Below are 13,116 nucleotides of genomic sequence, written 5' to 3' on the forward strand. Positions count from 1 at the left end.
GTTCATGCAGCAGTGCATAGCTGCTAAGCACACGTTCTGCGACTAGTGCTTCAGCCAGCGCTTGTACGGAGGTGATGTTGTCATTGCTGAACATGCAGATGGGCTTTTTCAAACCAAAAAGCAAGGTCCTACACTGAGATGCTGCAATAAACAGACAAGCCATGGGGATTAGGGAATGTTTAGCTTCTTTCATTAGGAATATTTAGTTGCATCCTCTAACCCTACAATTTACCTGTTTATTGCATCACCTCAAAGCAGCAGTTGCTTTGGAATGGATTCAAGATGGGAGGAAGTGAAGAGGAGGATCTGTTTTGCCCTTACCTAAATTAGGAGGCTGAACTCCCTAGGCAGTCAGTAGAAAAAGGAAGGTGCCCCAGAGGATGCTTCCAAACAAGAGCATCTCTCTGTGATAGGAGGCTCTGGCTTTTAATTTAGATGCTGCATATTACCATGGGAAATGGTGCAAGTGTCCCATTTCTCGCCACAGTGTACCTAACTCTGTTTTTCTGCTGTGTTGTGTCTCTTTTGGTGGTTTTCTTCCTTTCTTATGATGGTAATACTCAAAGTCATTGTGGTGGCCCAAAACTGGAGATCAAAGAATTAACAGGGCAGATAGAAGACTTTGGGGCTCTGTGGAAGCAGGGAGATGCAGAACAAGTCAAAAGGAAGATAAAAACAGAACAGCAGAGACAAGATCAGACATCAGTGACTGGCTGAGCATCATGAATTGACCAGCTGGTGCTCCTGAGACCCCATTGGGGCGCCACAGGTAAAATCCACTGTCTGAAGCTGTATCCTGGTTACTCTGCCCTCTTCTTCAGCAGCAGGAAATTCAGCTGTGGTCCTGCAAGAAAGCTGATGGTGCTCAGCACCGTGAAGCCTCTGTCCAACATTTTGTAGGATCAAAGATGTCTTAATAGTGTCATCAATGATACATACCTTCTGTAGGGTAGATGAATCATGTGTGCACATATGCAAGCAATATCCTGGAGAGAGTTGAAAGATTTCAGTTGTGTGGGCACACATTTCAGCTATGTGCAGTTTTGCACATGCCTGTGATTTTATCACCTGCCTGGTAATCTGTCTGTCCAGGTGACTGACCAGTAAAATCAGTGGCTTTAAACAGCTACCATTCTTAAAAAGAGACTTCTCTCATGAAATATTTCTCAGTACTTGCTTTAAACATAGACTTACTCTCATATGTCCAGCGGTCAAGATAATGATATTTAGTCTTAGAACTAAGAAAATCTTCTCTTTATAGAAGTATCACCTTTTAACACTTGAAGCATTCCAGCATGTGTTTAAATTGCGTGTTTGTAAAGAATCTTTCTTTATAATGCAATATAGTAAAAGGCCCAGGAAAGCAGGGAGCTACCAACATGACTGGAGAAATGGAGATGTTGTCTAATATGATTTTATTTTAAAATATATGTGAATTTAGTACTGACGAATTACAGGCATCCACTGTATAAAAATATTATGTGTAAGAAGACTATTGCTACCAGTTTTCAAATTAGCAGGGGCACTCCTGGCATTTCATTTAGATTTTTATTTTAGTTAGTGATGCTTTTTTAAAAAGAATAATTTGGGAATATCTTAACTTAGCCAGATGGATCCTTGTGGAAAATGTTGACTTTTCTTTGCCTCAGGGTTATTTCCTCTTGCCTGCACTGACAGCTGAAGTTAACTGCTTCGGCAGCCAGATTTTCCTGGCAGGAGAATCCTCTACACCCTGTGCTAGATACAGGCTTGCTCTAGAGCAGATTCAGGAGTTTGCTCTGAGGAAGTGAATAAGCAGCAGCATGGAGACTGGAATAGGAGCGCCTTTTGCAGGAGGCACCAATGCGTAAGCTGAGTGGAACATGGGGAGATCCAGGCTCTGAAGGCACCTTCTCAAATGTTTGCATACAGGGCTATTAAGAAAAACATGTAGAAATAACAAACAGTGCATTCTGCAGGATCGGTCCCAGTTCAACTGTTAATCTTTCTTCATTTTTTAGATACGATTTGGTAGATCCCTTACATTTTACAGCTTTGTTTAAGATATGTAGCCTCAGTTTAATTCTGCCACAATCTCGAAAGCACTAGATTGCCTCCTGCTCATTCCAAAGTGCAAGTACTGATGGTGCACACTCGCAGATTGCTGCTCCATCTATCATCAAAGATGTCTTCATTAACTTCAGGTATCCCTGAAGTAGTTGAGCTTAATCAGCAAGTGTTTGTGAAGCACTGACCATCAGCTTTTGGGGAGGAAAGACATGCCACTGGCAGGGTTGCTGGTAAGGGAGAAGGCTCTGTATAGACTACGTCTTACCAATGTATGCATCAAGAAAGCTCTATGTTATTTGTCAGCAAAGTCAGCTATATGGGGGCTCTGAGTCCAGGTATTTAGCATGCAAGTGCTATTTCTTTCAGTTTGGTTTGAAAAAAGATTTCTTGCCTTTTTTTTTCGTCAGAGCTGTGAAGTTTAAATATTTATGCATTGCAGAAGCACAGTCATCCATTATCCCAGTGTATAAACATGTCCCCAGTGCCATGGTTTCCACTGAGGTGTCATCCAGCATTTAATCCCCTTAGATCAGTCTTAGCTGTTCAAAGCCACAAAGTTGCTAAGTGTAGCCATCAATCATGGACATCCAGCTGGATTGTCATATATGTTAAGTGATACATTCAAGTGGTTATCTACAGGAACAGGATCTTACATGTCCTTTTTCTTTTAAGTATTTTATTATTTCCAAAGGGAAGAGGCAAAGAGAGTAACTATCTTCAGAGTATAATACAAAGACTTGTTACAACCAACAGTATCGTGTTTGCTACCTGTCTGAAATGAAGGCATTGTTTCCATGAGAATGAGAGTAGACAGGCTGCAGTCCCCTAAGGACGCTACAAAGAGAGAGCACCGCTGAAGCAGGAAAATAGGACATGAGAACTTACCCGTTACCTGAATTGCAGACGATGTGTAAGCTTGCATTTCCGCACAAGCCAGTCTGAAGACAGGGCATCAACACTGGGGGCCGGGGGGTTGATGTCGAGGGCTTCAGGGGCAGTCTTACTCAAAGATGTGTCAGAGATCAGGGCAACAGGCAGCTTGCTGTTGACTTTGAAGGGAGTGTTTGGGATTTATAGGAGTGTATTTTGAGGGGAATTTTTAAGAATAAGAATGCAGTGAATAACGGGGGGGGGAAAGTAGGTTCAGTGCATAGTTAGATGAGGGAAGGGCAAATCCTGTACTATTCAGATTGTGGAGAGGGAGACATTGGTTTGGGGAGGTCATCTTCAGTGTTCAAGATAAGAGACATGGTTGTGACTGGACAAAGCGGTAGACTGTCCTTGCTGAGGCCATCTTCCATCTAGTCCCATATAGGCCACACGCTACTTCTCCTGGTATGCCAGATATGCATTTCTGCTTGCCAAAGCTGTTGGTGGGCTTGGATCAGCTGTCTGCTTTCCCTTCCTTGGCCATTTTCTAGGGCAGATGTGTTGGAAAGAAGCAGAAGTTTAAATGTGAATTCTTGACTCTAAAATTTGCTCTGTACCGAGATAACTCTTCTCTGTGGCATGGCACAACTGATCTGATCTGTGTTGCATTACCCACTCCCAGCATCCCATATAACCTCGGGACCAGTGCAGTTTAGGATGGTCACCATCACTCCGACTGCTGAGATCACTACTCAGCCCGGTTCCTTCTTAGTCACTGGCGCTGGGCCCATGAGTATCCTAGGTATGGTGCCAAATGGTATCTGAATCACTTGTTTTCTGGGCCAGCTTCTCCAGACTGCCATATCCCCAAGGGAAGCTCTTGCCTAATCCTTGTCATTAATTACCAAATTGGTTTTATGCTTGACCCAGATCTGTGGTCCTGGATACACGAAAATATACATAACAGTTTTTTTGAGGACTCTCCTAATATGTAGTTCTGTCTAAAAAAAAAAAAAAAAAAAGAAAAAATAGAAACGCAGAGAGCCTCAAGTGAACCTGATTTATTTCACTTTGGCTCTTCTGTTGTCTTTTCTTCATTTATAAATCAAACAGGTTTTCTGCTACCTTCATCCCTATGGGGTAAACCCAGCTCATAAATAAAATAGAAAAATAATCAAGCTACCCTGATTCCGCATCATTCATCAGCACTGAAAGAGTTCCTTGCAGATTAGACTGCTTTCTCCCTGGTTTCTGATTGATGGTAATGCTGCTCTATCACATCGAAGCAAGAGATTTCAGGCTGCCATAGGCTGCTGAGGCGAAAATGTTCCAGTTTGTTTTAGAAAGCACAACCTTCTTTAGGTTTTCAAACTGAGAGAAAAGGGCTCTAGAATTCTGTTTACTGAGTAATGCACACAGGTAATAGCAATCTGTGTGTATAATGTTTGTAGCTGAATACTTCAAAGCACTCGACAGAAAGAAGTATAATTTGCAGGAAGAGAGAGGATAAGGCCCAAAGAGAGGATAAGCCAAATATGGGGTGGAGCAGAGCAGTACCTCAAGGCATGCAAATGGGAGAATTTGCTAAATAGTTTTAAAATAATGGGAGCTGTAACTAAGCAAATACAGAATGTCACCCACTGAATGTGTATGTGTGTGAGTCTTTGAGTTATGCACACAGTGACAAATAAATCTGTGCCTTTGTTTAGCTTCCATAATTTTGACAGCGCACTCTTGGTTTCATTGGATTTGATCTAAATGCTAAAGAACATTGGACTTGTAATTTGTCTTTTCTTCCTGGTTTCAGCATTCCTGATTACATTGGCTGCTGCTTCTTTTCTATACCTTTAATCTATTAGCCAGTGTGACAAAAGGACTGTGGTGAGCTATATATACACTGCTTAAGAAACATGTAAGAGCCACTGCACATGCGGATCAGACAGCATTTTATTTTGCTGCACCACAGATGACTCTGGTTGCAATAAATTTACTATGAGTAGACTAATTGCAAAATAACCCTAATTGAGTAGTTATCAGTGAACAACAGCCTGTGGAACAAAACTGTACAATTAATAGCATTTAAGCTATGCATTGTTTTTCTGTGGAATGCTAAGATGTAATTACACCGTGTACCATGTCTGTTCTCGAAGTTGTGTTTCCAGCACTTCTTTCTTTCCAAAAAGCAGTTTCAAGACTCAGTACTTCTATTTTAGGCTTATGAAATAAGTGGTCTGAATCCCTTCTCCCCTTACGTACATGTGACAGAGAACCAATTCTAGTAAAATCAGTGAAGCTGTGGCGTACTAAAGAGAAAAATGAGATCCCAGGAAGAATATGTGGTGCTAGTGAGTCTCAGAATAGCTTTTATTATAGCCATGTGTGCAAGGTTTGATAGTTAAAATGTGACTGAGTAAAGAGAAGATATGTTATTGTTTGGGTGGAAGATGGGCCCTATCCCATCATATGGATGCGATGTGGAGGTCTATCTTTATGTGGTGAAGATGCATGCAGACACTAGGATCCGTGATGCACGCAAACTCCGTGGCCTGCTGGATTTGCAGGCAGGCATCATGCAAAGAGGCCACCTGCGTTTTGACTGGGCGCCTGGTGCGTGATGGTTATTTGAAGGGAGTAACGATGCTACCAAACCACCTCACCCTGCTGCCTGTTCACAGCTGAAATGTTTGCAGAGAAGAGGGCCCAGTAAATGAATTATCCTCAGAAACTAGGCATCTTTGTTTATGGGAGGAATAGCTGCATATATCTTTCAAGGAGAGGGGAGCTGACATTGCTAGAAATGTCCTTGCAGCATCCTAAAACAGGGCAGGATTGTTTTGCTGTCTTCCGGTATGCATTGCCAGAGATGCAGCTGCAGCGTGTCAAAGAGAGAAGATGGGCATAGCTAGAAGATGGGTGAGCTTGTGGCAATGGAAAGGGGAGGGGTTCTGTCCACAAAAAGAAAGCCCTGACTCTGTCAACACTAATATCAGCTTTTCTTATACGAGAAAAAAACTCAGTGAGAAGAAAGCATAGATAACTATTGGGTGTCTGTACCAATTAATCTGAATACAGACAATTGCTGGGACATCTGCAAGTGTACAAGTGGGGGAGTGAGAGCAGACCGAGGTCCCACTGCTTCCCACATGGTGCTATCGCTATCCAGCCCTCTGTGGCTTTGGCACTGCACAGTTTGTCTCTGCTGGGCCAGGACAGCAAACAGGAGGAAAAACATCTGGGCAAATTGCACATTAAGGAAACACTCAGAGCAACACACAAAGCAAAAAAGAGAGTGCAGAAAGAGCTAAAATATTTATGGTCAGCAACCCTAGTTCCCATCAAATCATCCTTTAGCAAAATGCTATCGTCTTATCGAGCACTCGATGGGGAGCGAGTGTGGGAGAGGATAATGACTAAGTGTGTCCTAGCCATAGCCCTCCTGGGAAAACAGCGTGAGGGTAGCAGAAGCTTAGTGAATATTTTGATAAAGATTACTGTGTATGTACAGAGATGAAAGAAAAATGCTTGAGTGATTACTAATGTTCCCCTGTGATCCTGAAACGTGTGGAGAGAGGGGAAAAAAACAAGTCAAATGTAACTACAACTAGAGAAAAATGGTTGGTGCAGTGCTATGAGCTGGTAGGGTTGGAAAAAAGGCTGCCCTATGGTAGGAGAACTTGAGAGCCGTACTGGCAGTACATTTATTTTCACATAAAATAGGTGTTGGGCCTGGGGCATGATGTTAGTGGGCAGACCTTTAAATGGAAGTACAGCATCTCAATCTATTTTTGTTCAGTGCTAAGCAAGGAGCTTTGCAATGTAAATGCATGGTAGTACTGAACTAATCTTGAAGTAAGATTGGAAAAACAACCTTAATGTTACATCCTTTCCTAGCCTGACTTTGCAACTAACAAAAGTACATTAGAGTATCATTGCTAGGTATGAAGTGTAAGCAGGTAGCACCAGCTTCCTGACTTGCACTTCATTTTAGGCACCTGGGACCTGAGGGTCTTGCTGGGGCTGACTCGCAATAAATTCAGACCTGCCTTCCTAAATGTTGCACTCTGAGTAATGGGAAAATAATGCTGGGTTTTCACAGGAATCCATATTTTCTGTACTATTATTCTGAGAACAGGGAGGAGTGTTGCATCCCAGAAATCCCACGCTGACTGTGGCTCAAGGGAGCAACAGTTTGTTTTTGGGTCAGTGGCATTGACTGCATTTCTTTTGAAAGGATCAGGGGCAAAAGGAAAGTCTCAACATTTAATTTCTTTCTTACGGGCTAGGTCAAAGAATTTTCCTCTTTGTGGCTTCTTGAAACTGATGCCTTAACTATCTATGGCATTTGCAGGCATTAGGAATATAGTTTAAGGGAATGTTCCCCCTTTCAGACAGGTTTTTGAAACGGTATGTTTATTGGATGTATTTCAGGAGTCACTGGACTTCATGAGATCAGCAGTTGTTTTGTAGTGACTTCCCTTGGAAATGAGGAAGAAGTTGTTTAAGGGAATTACTCTCAATTAAAATGCCATGTCTAGGCATGAAGCCAATCTGACAGGAGGTTAATACCATTTTAAGACTCCAAAACATAATTTAGTTGTTTCTGTCTCAAGTATTTCTTACATAGAATGTAGTTTTAAAACATCAGGCTTTTTTTCACCCCAAGTAATCATGACATACAGAGAAAAAGCAAATGGCAGGAATCTGTAGCTGAACAACCTTGGAAAAGATTTTGAAATTGCTCTACATATATTTAGTCTTCCAATAAATGTTCATCTTTGATCATTTGAGGGAGTGTTTAAAGTGAATAGGCTGATTCCCCTCTCTCACTGTTGTAATATCCTTGAAACATCACTGATTAATCATCTAGTGGTGTCAAAGAAGTTACTCCTGATTGACACCTTTGTGAGGAAGAACAGAATACTTCCACCTCCCAGTATATCTTCTTTTATCACTCTCAGGCTTTAATAAACATTAAGCTATGAAGTATTCCATTTACAGTCTTACTAACAAATTGTTCCTGGCAAGATCTTGGCTAAAGTACTGATGGAAAAGTCAATTGCAAAAGTCCATCATTTTCTTTCTCTCATTTTTCTCATCAGATTCCAGGGAGGACAAAGAAATTTTCAGTCTCTTCTCCTAGAGCTGGTTGAAGCCAGATCATAGCAACCATTTTTTTACGTTAGGTGCTTTCCCGTCAGTTCTTTCCCAGTGGGTGTCACCATAACAATGGTGGGATTTTAAAGCCAACAAATAGAATTATATTGTAGGAAGATCGTTGTCAATTAATTCAAGTTCTCTGGTTTGTTGAAAATAACTAGAGTAGTGGAGTGTTCTGCAGGGACCGTATGGTTCTTCAGGTAATAAAACTTGACAAAAAAATCAACTTGAACATTTTTATTAAAGGCAGTATGGATGCCACCTTATCATTATGCCAGGAGTTCGGAAACAAGCCTATGTCCCCATGAATCTAAATCTTTCATGTAGAACCACCATCTTGAGGCTGCTTTGTTCCCTAAACAATCACTGTCATGGAAAATAGAAATTCTTTCAGAAGGTCTCCTTTCTGACCTCTGCAATGTTGATGCATTTGGCACCAGCTTTTGAGGTCTGAAAATGGAGTCTCTGTGATACGATAAAGATATCAAACCATTTTTGCATGGATCAACTCTAAGCTCATCTACAGAGCTCATCTTCCTAATCTTCATTTTCTTCCTAATTCTTGCAGTTGTCAGTGTGCAGTTGTTCACATTAATGACCATTTGTCCTTGAGACATGCTTGTCTTCAACCCTTGCAGGTCTTGTCAGAGAACACCATGAAACGAAGCAGCGTGTCAAAATGCTTTTTCTACAATCTAATTGCAAATCGCACTAGTGAGCTGAAATTCAAGACCTTCATGTAACTGCAATGTAATTGCCTATATCATTCTCTTTGTTACATGATGAATTGTTGCGTTGTGAAGACTTTCTTGCCCAAACTAACAAAATGTTTTGTTGTTGTCTTGATTCATTTTTATAATTCATTAAAACTTTTAAGAGAAACATTTTGCCAGTGAGAATACACCTTTGTGACCAGCTGAAAATTGGAGCTCAAGCAGTCTCACTGCTTACTCATCTGTGTTTTTAATTGGAAATGAAGGTTTCTGTGCAGCAATGGATATTATCATGCAGTGGAGTATTTTAAACCATGCTAATTTTAGACTGAAAGCTGCTGTGTATGTTGCGTATCACTGTGCTCCACAGAGCCTGACAGTAGCATGACTAACTAGAACCATACATTTCCATGTTCTCCATCTATTTGTGGGCTGTGATTCATTGTGGGTAATGTACTGAATGGTAGGGAGGAGAAGGGAATTTTAAAAGAGGAATGTAACGCAATATATGCTTTACTGATTTGTACTTTCTCTCCTCTATGGGACCCAGTCAGAGGGGCTCTGAAAGGATTCTACTAACTAAATTTCTGTACCTTTAAGACTCTAAATATCTTTGAAGACTTGGCCCAAAGTCATTCTCTATGTCCGAGAGAGACAGTCATGGTCTTCGGTTATTCAAAAATACTTTAACGATTACTCCTTAAAAAAAAAAAAAAAAAAGGGAGGGGAAGACTGGACAGGAGAACCAAGCTTGGCTCAGTTGCCCACCTTACCCAAGTAAGCAATTGGCTAACTGAGGGGTAGGGCAGCTACTGGGATTAATTGAGAATAAATTTTCTCCAAGACCGTAACGCACATTGCGTTCGCCAAACCGCAGCAGAGGGAGGCTGTGTGGAGCTGATGTGTAATTTTGAACAAGTCTACCATTTTCTGCTAGGAGGTGAAGGCAAACCCGAGATTCCCATGAAATATTAAAGGGGGGCTAGAAGTTTAGCTGATGTATGTTGCACTAACTTTGATGACCTCATTTTAAAAATGTCTCTTTTCAGTAACTAAAACCTGCTCCAGTACTTTTTCTCACCCTGTACCATAAGAAAGATAACTTTAAACATTTTCTCATAAGTTGTTTCTTTTTCCTCAGTCTTACTATTAAGACTCCACTCCTCCCTCAGAAATTTTAGAAATAAGAATTCACTGATGTCGTTTTGACTTCAGATTGCTTTACCTATCAGGTAAAATTTCAGGTGGCAATAAAAATAATGCATCTCTGGGAAGAGACTTTTATTTAAGAGTTGTCAGGTTTTGCTGGCTTGTTGTTCTTTAGCTAATGTCAGAACAAAGGGTACTTTATTTAATGAAGGGCAGTGCTTCTGACTGCTCAAATGTCAAACTTTCAACCTCCAATTATAAGTTTGCCAACCAATATTGGCTTCATTCCATGAGTCCCTCAAGGCAGAGCTCATTTTTACTTTTTATGCTAGGATTTCTTCAAGAGTCTAAATGAGTAAAGTACCCAAATCCTTTGTGTTTCTGAGAAAATTGCAACTGCTATCTTTAGGTATCCAGTCTAATTCCAGTGGGATATGATGAGACATCCCTTGGTGATTTCTGTTGGCATTGGATCAAGCACTTACTGAACTGGTCTTAATAAGGTTTATCAGTGCACCTTAAAATCTCTCTATGCACCTCTATCTGTAATTTTAAGATTACCAAGGACAAAAAAGACAGTTTTGCTCCAGCAGGAGCAAGCAAAGATGAAGAAGAGAAGAGATGTTCAGGGCAGAGATTTGTTTCTTACCTGTCAATGGAAGTTTATGCTCATAAGCAAAGCATATCTATCCAGTGTTTTGTGAGCAAGAACAGTTTTGTGGCAGTTCTGATTTTGGAAATGTTCTACCAGCAGAGCTTTGAGAAGGAAGTGGGAGAATCATTTCTGTCAGGCTCCCAAAAGACACTGTGAGGAGACTTCAGACATCTCTGGCATTTTTTATGTCAGTCAGTGGAAAAAAAAATGCTATTCAACTCACCCACTACATGAATCTTCTTGATGACAAATCTTGTTAAATTCATCTTCTTTCTTTACTCTGGGAAGGGTGGAATTAACACATAGGTTCCCGCATTTTCATTTCGCTGTCATTTATAGCTGTATGTACGTATACTTGGCAAACATGGAGATGGGATCATCTCTGCATCTTGATGTTTCTTTTTTATCACTAAAGACTCCAAAAATTAGGGAAGAAATAAGAGGAAAATTTGAGACCCCTAATGCAAGCTTGAAATGGCTCGGAGAATTTTACTGGAATCCGTCTAAGCAGAAATCTCATTTAGGGAGAAATAATAATAAAAAAAAAAGGATTCTCTCATGTTGTCCATATGAAGGAAGAATGTATTTTTCAAAGTCTACTTATTAGATTATCACCTGGGGATGCAATTACTGACAGAAATCATTAGAGAGATCCTGACTAAAGAGTGACAGCAGGATTATTGTGGCATATCATAAAAACAAGCATACGAGCGCTTAAAAACAAGCACCGGACTAGCATGATGGAGACTTGGGTTTCATTCCTTGATACATCGCAGGTTTGTTGGGACACCTTGGACAACTCATGCCATCTCTCTCAAGTACAGACTAGGAATAAAATTTGCCAATATATGCAGATGGTGTGCATGGCATTGTTATAGTTATTTTGATATTTAAGTAGATTTTATGACCTGCTTATCAAAAGATATGGAAATAATTTTATATTAAAATAATAGTAATCTTTTCTGAGTCTTATAATAGAGTTTGAAGCCTTAAGCTGAGCCAACGTCTCTAAGGAGGAGACCGGTAACAGAGTTTCTGTGAAGACCCTTAACGTGAGCTCTCAAATCGATAGCTCTGCCGCTGGACCGCCGAGGTTTCGTGGGGGTGGCGGCAGGCGAGGGAGCCTGTGCAGGCTCCCGTGAATTCGGTGGCATGTCACTGGCAGCGGTTCTTGGGCTCTGAACCACAGCCGTGCCCAAATGTGAAACCGGAGCAGAGGTTTTCTGCAATATTTCCCTTCCGTTTTTATCTGTCCAGCTCTGCAGCTTCAGTGTGTTGCAGGGACTTGCTGGCGATGGCTGTTGGTTGCAAGATGTGCAAACTGTCAAGTGGGTCCCCTGATGACTTTTGCAATAGGGCCCTGCGAGAAGCATGACAGTAGCTTTCTCTTTTGATTCAGTAGTTATTAACTTTCCTATATTTATGTGCCAAAACAAATCTCCTGTGTTTCGGAAGTGCTAGACGTATCTTTGTTTTTGAATACCATATATTTCTAAGACTGCTCTGTGTTGTATTTCGTTTCCATAGTAAATTTCCTAAGGTAAAATGACGAAACAATAATTTTTCATTATGAATCAGCTATCCATGAAAGATTTGATTTAGGTCTGAATTTATTACCCCATGGAATTGAAGCCAGTATTTAACATAATGTCAGCTATCTTGATACTAGAAAATTTTAATGGTCATGCAATTTTATTCAATGATGAAGTTATTCCAGTTATGTAGTGTATGTTTAGCAATTTGATGTGTGGAGCTTTGAGATGAAAATTGGATAAACATGGAAAATTATGATTGATTGGTGGAAGGTTGCAATAATGTCTGCCTTGATATACCCTTTAATGTTAAATTATTTATCTAATGCAATCTCCTGCACTTTTAGAAGTCTTTAAGTTGGCATTAAATTGATGTTTAAATCTTCACAGTCAGAAAGGCCTCATAACTCAAACTGATAAATATCTGCTAACGTATCAGGAGGAATAATGATCCATCTTAATATCTAAGAGTAGGAAAGATATTACTCTTTATATTTGCTATGAATCCCTGTAGAAGGACTGAGCCATAAACTAGAAGGATTAAGATTAGGAGACAGAAAGAAATATTAGAAAGAAAAGGTAAAGTAGTAATCTGTCTTGGGAATTGAGTGCAAATTCTATTTGCCTTGAAAGATGAATAAAAATTCTCATGGTGACTGAGCAGAATTGGATTAGTTTGTGTTCACAAGCTGACTGTCCTGGGAGGGGGCACACAAATCCTTCCAAAGGAATGCTGGCCCCTTCCTGGAGGAAGAGAGAAGGGCCACAAATATTTTAGCTGCCAAGATGCATCAAGCATCTACTGCAGATAATTAAGGCGACTGATGAGTGAATATTTCTTGGAGTATAGGAAATAAATGGTGAATCAGTGGGATGTAAGCACACAGCATTAGAGAAGCTGGAAATGAGATCATGATGACACTGGGAACTGGCCCTCAAAGGGAAGGGAAGAGTTTGACTCTATGCAGATGGTCATCAAAAAAGCCCTACG

General features: G+C 40.6%; 1 protein-coding gene across 2 annotated transcripts in view; it reads left to right on the plus strand.

The window, feature by feature from the left end:
• XYLT1 (xylosyltransferase 1) overlaps positions 1–13,116 on the plus strand; it is a 160,175-nt gene that overhangs the window by 55,844 nt on the left and 91,215 nt on the right. The gene's annotated exons all lie outside the window — the stretch shown is intronic.

Source organism: Rhea pennata, chromosome 15, assembly GCF_028389875.1.
Source record: "Rhea pennata isolate bPtePen1 chromosome 15, bPtePen1.pri, whole genome shotgun sequence".
Classification (NCBI taxonomy): domain Eukaryota; kingdom Metazoa; phylum Chordata; class Aves; order Rheiformes; family Rheidae; genus Rhea; species Rhea pennata.